The sequence below is a fragment of the Erythrolamprus reginae genome, chromosome 2 (assembly GCF_031021105.1).
Source record: "Erythrolamprus reginae isolate rEryReg1 chromosome 2, rEryReg1.hap1, whole genome shotgun sequence".
NCBI lineage: Eukaryota > Metazoa > Chordata > Lepidosauria > Squamata > Dipsadidae > Erythrolamprus > Erythrolamprus reginae.
The window spans coordinates 22,072,081-22,078,080 of NC_091951.1; the positions used below are offsets into that span (position 1 = coordinate 22,072,081).

At 45.6% G+C, this 6,000-nt stretch overlaps 1 pseudogene; it reads left to right on the forward strand.

Annotated features, from left to right (window-relative positions):
* The window catches only part of LOC139159247 (zinc finger protein 850-like), a 123,841-nt pseudogene extending 119,182 nt beyond the window's left edge, over positions 1–4,659 (forward strand).
* Positions 4,660–6,000: the final 1,341 nt, after the last annotated feature.

Genomic DNA, 6,000 nt, shown 5'->3' on the forward strand with positions numbered 1-6,000 from the left:
AGAAAGAAGGAAAGAAAGAAAGAAAGAAAGAGAAAAGAAAGAAAATGAAAGAGAAATAAAAATAGAGAGGGGGAATGAAAGAAATAGAAGGAGGGAAGGAAGAAAGAAAAGAAAGAAAGAGAATGAAAGAGAAAAAAATAGAGAGGGGGAATGAAAGAAATGGAAGGAGGGAAGGAAGGAGAGAAAGAAAGAGAAAGAAAGCAAGAGAAAGAAAAAAAGAATGAAAGAGCAAGAGAGAATGAGAGAACGAAAGAAAGAAAGAAAGAGAAACGCAACTGCAAAGAAAGGCTCACTGAGCGGCTGCATGAAAAGAGGGACCTGGATCTCCACTTGCCTCCCCCTCGCGCTTACCTGCTCCCAGCGCCAGCAGCAGGAATTCAAGCAAGTAAGCCGGCGCCCGCCCAAAAGAAGCCATTGGCTCCGGGCGGCGGGCGGTGTTCACGGCCCCCCGAAACCCCGGCCCAGCACCTCCGGAGGCCGAAAGGCGCGGCTCTCTTGCCCTCGCAATCCTCAGGGGGACACAAGACCGGCAGAGAAGCCAGCCGGGCTCAGCCCTCTCCCGGCTTCCCCAATTCCGCTTCCCCAGCAGCGCGGCTTGGCTTCCGGAGGGCCGAGACACCCCCGTGGTGACTCCTCCTTCCGCGGCTGCCATCGGGGCTCCCTGTCTGTCTGCCGGCCTCCCTGCCTTCTTTCCTTGTGGGGGGAAGAGGTGCGGGATGCTGTCGGAGGAGAAGCTCCGCAGAGGCAGAGTTCGTCGCAATCAGGGTTGGAGAGTTTTTGGCGGGCGCCGGGCCTCCCCCCCCATTATTCAATTTGGCCGGGCCCCTGACGCCACTCCCAGTAATACCAGTCTATCGGCGGCCCTGCTTTGACCACTTAGTTACTAAAGCTAAATCATTTGCATATTACAGATGCCTCCAGGAATATCAACCCTATTGCACACTGTAGAGTCATCGGCAAATGGGCAAAACTTCCCTATTAAACTTCCGCTATGTCACTCACAAACATTTATTTATTTATTCAATTTTTATGCCGCCCTTCTCCTTAGACTCAGGGCGGCTCACAACATGTTAGCAATAGCACTTCTTAACAGAGCCAGGCTATTGCCCCCACAATCCGGGTCCTCGTTTTACTCACCTCGGAAGGATGGAAGGCTGAGTCAACCTTGAGCTGGTGATAAGATTTGAACTGCTAACCTTCAGATCTAGTCAGCTTCAGTGGCCTGCAGTACAGCACTCTACCTGCTGTGCCATCCTGGCTCTTCAGCCAGCTGCAAATCTACTGAACTATCAGATTAAGTTCACTCTTCACTAATGTATCTATTTATGTGGAACCGAATCAAAGGCTTTGCTGAAGTCCAGGTAGGCAATATCCACAGCACCACCTTCATCCAACACCTTTGTGACATAGTCAAAGAAAACAATGAGATTAGTCTGACATGATTTGCCCTCAGTAAAGCCATGCTGGTTTGGGTCCAATAAGTTATTGTTTTTTAGGTATTAATTTATCTTCTTTTTGAGTAAAATCTCCATCATTTTAACTACAACTGATGTCAAGATACCTGGTCTATAGTTGTCAGCTTCTTCTCCACTACCCTTCTTGTGGATAGGCACAACATTGGCCGTTCTTCAATCATCAGGAACGTCTCCTGTTAAAAAGGATTGGTTGAACAAATCAGTCAGGGGGGTCGCAGTCACAGAACTCTGGGGTGGTTGCCATCTGGACCCATTGCCTTATTTATCTTTAATTGTCCAAGTTCTTCTAAGACCTAGGCCTCTAAGATCAGTGGAGCTGAATCCTCACAGCTGGAAGCAATTGCTAGTCCTTTGCATTGCTAAGAATGTTGATCAACCCAATTAAACAACTGAACTTGAATGGATATTTGAACATGGATCTCGGTAGTCTTCTCTGAAACATAAATAATTTAACTGATTAGTGTTGGGGCATGTTTGACTTTTCACTATAATATATACTTTTATTCTGTTTTTACAATCGTCTCTAATTATTTTATAAACAATTAAAGTTCTATTTTTCTTTGAATCTTACAGACAAAGAGGATGGCAATAAGACCACTCGGGACAATTGAAATAAAAAGCAACATTGAAAAGGGAAGAAGATCAAGGGAAAAATCAAAATATTTTCCATTTCTTTTGGAAAACCATACAATTTTCCTCCTCTTCCAGAAGCTGTTAGACAAGAGAGAGAAAATCAAGAACGATTACAATCTCGAATAAGCAGATTATGCAGAACTCAAGGATACGTTACATGGTTTTTCCTCCATCAGCAAAAAAGGGAGATATCTGGAAGTCAGTTGACAGGAAAAGGTCAATAATAAAGCCATGTAGAGCAGACAGTAATGCAGGCCTCTCCCTGTGAGGAAGAAAATGGCTTGAATGAAAGTACCACTAAACAAGGCATTGTCCATATTTTTGATGAACTCAGCTTTGGAAAAATTGCAGTTTTTTTGTGGAAAAACAAGAAATTGCAAATCACAGCTGTTTATACATTGAGGAGCTAGACAGGAGAAGAGCCATACACACTATCTCAGTGTAGCAAAAATTGGTCAGAAATTTGTGTCTTGGAACCAACTACACAAGAGGGAAGCCACAAAACAACCCCAATGTGTTACATCTTTAGTGAGCATGGCAACATGGTGGTACACCAGAAGACACACATGAGTAAGGAAACATATGACTGTGCAGATTGTGTGAACATTTCATTAGAAATTCTCAGGTCATGACACACTAAAGAATGCACACACAGGAATAACACAATTTGAATATCCTTTTTGTGAGGAAAGTTTCAAAGAGAGAATTCCAGTCAAACCCAAGACTCGCCTAAAAGAGAAAACATTTGAATGTGCAGACTGTGTAAAAAAATTGTGTAAAAGTCACAATTTCAGTCATGAAACACCAGAGGACTCACAAAGGAGAGAAACCCTTTGAATGTCCTGACTGTGGGAAAAGTTTTAGTAATAATTCCAGCCTGGTGACACACCAGAGGGCTCACACAGGAGAGAAACCCTTTGAATGTCCTGACTGTGGGAAAAGTTTTAGTCAGAGTTCCCACCTGGTGACACACCAGAGGACTCACTCAGGAGAGAAACCCTTTGAATGTCCTGACTGTGGGAAAAGTTTTAGTCAGAGTTCCCACCTGGTGACACACCAGAAGACTCACTCAGGAGAGAAACCCTTTGAATGCCCTGACTGTGGGAAAGGTTTTAGTCAAAATTCCAACCTGGTGCAACACCAGAGGACTCACACAGGAGAGAAACCGTTTGAATGTCCTGACTGTGGGAAAACTTTTAGTCAGAGTTCCCACCTGGTGACACACCAGAGGATTCACACAGGGTGGAAAGCCTTTGGATGTCCTGACTGTGGGAAAAGGTTTAGTCAGAGTTCCCACTTGGTGCAACACCAGAGGACTCACACAGGAGAGAAACCCTTTGAATGCCCTGACTGTGGGAAATGTTTTAGTAATAATTCCAACCTGGTGCAACACCAGAGGACTCACACCGGAGAGAAACCCTTTGAATGCCCTGACTGTGGGAAAGGTTTTAGTGATAATTCCAGCCTGGTGAGACACCAGAGGATTCACACAGGAGAGAAACCCTTTGAATGTCCTGACTGTGGGAAAGGTTTTAGTTATAATTCCAGCCTGTTCCAACACAAGAGGACTCACACAAGAAAGAAATGATTTGAATGTCCTTACTGTGGGAAAAGTTATCGTCAGAGTTCCCACCTGGTGAAACACCAGAAGACTCACACAGGAGAGAAACCGTTTGAATATCCTGATTGTAGGAAAAGTTTTAATTCGAGTTCCAACCTGGTGACGCGCTAGAGGAGTCACACAGGAGAGAAACCCTTTGAATGTCCTTACTGTGGGAAAGGTTTTAGTGTTAATTCCAGCCTGGTGCAACACCAGAGAACTCACACAGGAGAGAAACCCTTTGAGTGTCTTGACTGTGGGAAAAGTTTTAGTGATAATTCCAGTCTGGTGAGACACCAGAAGATTCACACAGGAGAGAAACCCTTTGAATGTCCTGACTGTGGGAAAGGTTTTAGTGATAATTCCAGCCTGGTGAAACACCAGAAGACTCACACAGAAGAGAAACCGTTTGAATGTCCTGATTGTAGGAAAAGTTTTGGTTCGAGTTCCAACCTGGTGACGCACCAGAGGACTCACACAGGAGAGAACCCTTTGAATGTCCTTACTGTGGGAAAAGTTATCGTCAGAGTTCCCACCTGGTGAAACACCAGAAGACTCACACAGGAGAGAAACCCTTTGAGTGTCTTGACTGTGGGAAAAGTTTTAGTGATAATTCCAGCCTGGTGAAACACCAGAGGACTCACACAGGAGAGAAACCATTTGAATGTCCTCACTGTGGGAAAAGTGTTAGTCACCTGGTGACACACCAGAAGACTCACACAGGATGGAGAGTGAGGTAGTAGGGAAGAAGATAAGAGGGAGAAAGGGAGAAAAGTTGGAGGGAAGCGAATGAGATAGAGGGAGGCTAGTAACATGAAATATAGAAGGAAAACAGATGGGAGATAAAATATTTGATATTTGTTTATCATATATTGTAAAAATGTACAAGTTTGTAACATGTTGATGTGGTATATGTATAAATTTAAAGTTTGTGTGGAAAAAAAAGAAAAATAATGAATTTCCTATCTGTGGGAAAGCTTTCAGTCAGAATTGCAACCTGGTGGTACCCCAGAGGATTCACACAGGAGAGAAACCATTTGGATGTCCTTTTTGTGAGAAAGGTTTTAGTTATAATTTCAGCCTTGTGAGACAGCAGCAGACTCACACCATGGAGAAATCTTTGAAATGTCCAATCTGTGAACATTACTTCAAGCATAAATCATCCCTTATTGCACACAAGGAAATTCACGTGAGGCAACATTTCAAAAGTTTAGAGAAGTCTTTCTTTTTTAAAAAAATACTTTATTAATTTATTAAAAATGGGGAAGGGGAGCGGGAATACAAAAAGAAAGAGAGGGGTGGAAAACAAGACATCTCTTTACATAGTAACGTACAGTGGTACCTCGGTTCTCGACCACAATTTGTTCCAGAAGTGTGGTTGAGAACCGATTTGGTCGAGTACCGAATTAATTTATCCCATAGGAAATAATGGAAATGGGTTTAATTGGTTTCCAGCCCCTATTTCCTTTATTTCCTATGGCAGTGTTTCCCAACCGGTGTGCCGCGAGACATGGTCAGGTATGCCGCGAAGAAAGCAGCTCAGCTTCTGGTCTCGAAACTTTTTGTGAAGAGCAAAAATTTGTGAGAATGGAAGCTGAGCTTCCTTCTTTGCGCCTTCCAAGTTTTCCGGCAACTACAGCGCCCCGCCTGGCTGGAGCTTGCCTGGTGGCGGCAGCAAGTAACCTTTGGGGCCTGGTGGGAGGGTAGCGGCAGCGGAAGGGCGGCACGCAGCGGGAGGGTGATGGCGGCGGCAGCGGGTAGTAGCCGTGGGGCAGCAGCAGAGTGGTCAGCTGTGAGGCGGAGCTCCGGAACAGAGGCACCGACGGCAGCGGCTGGACATGCTAGAAATGCGTGGCTGGCACTTGCCTGCTCTCTGGGCCAGGACAGAGGCTCCAGCCCCATGTCCATGCCCAGTGCAACGCCAGCATGTACGGCATCTAGCAACATGTCTAGCCGCCGCCATCGGTGCCTCAGTTCCGGAGCTCCCCCTCACAGCTGACGACCTTGCCGCCGCCCCACGGCTACTGCCCAATGCCGCTGCTAAGAGAAAGAGAGAGGGAGACGGGGGAGAGAAAGAGATAGCAAGAGAGGGAGAGAGAGAAAGAGGGAGAGAGGGGAGAGGGAGAGGGAGAAAGAGAGGGAGAGAGGGAGAGGGAAAAGGGATGGAGAGAGGGGGGAGAGAAAGATAGCAAGAGAGGGAGAGAAAGAGAGAGAAAGATAGCAAGAAATAGCAAGAGAGGGAGGGAGAAAGGGGGGAGAGAAAGATAGCAAGAGAGGGAGAGGGAGAAAGAG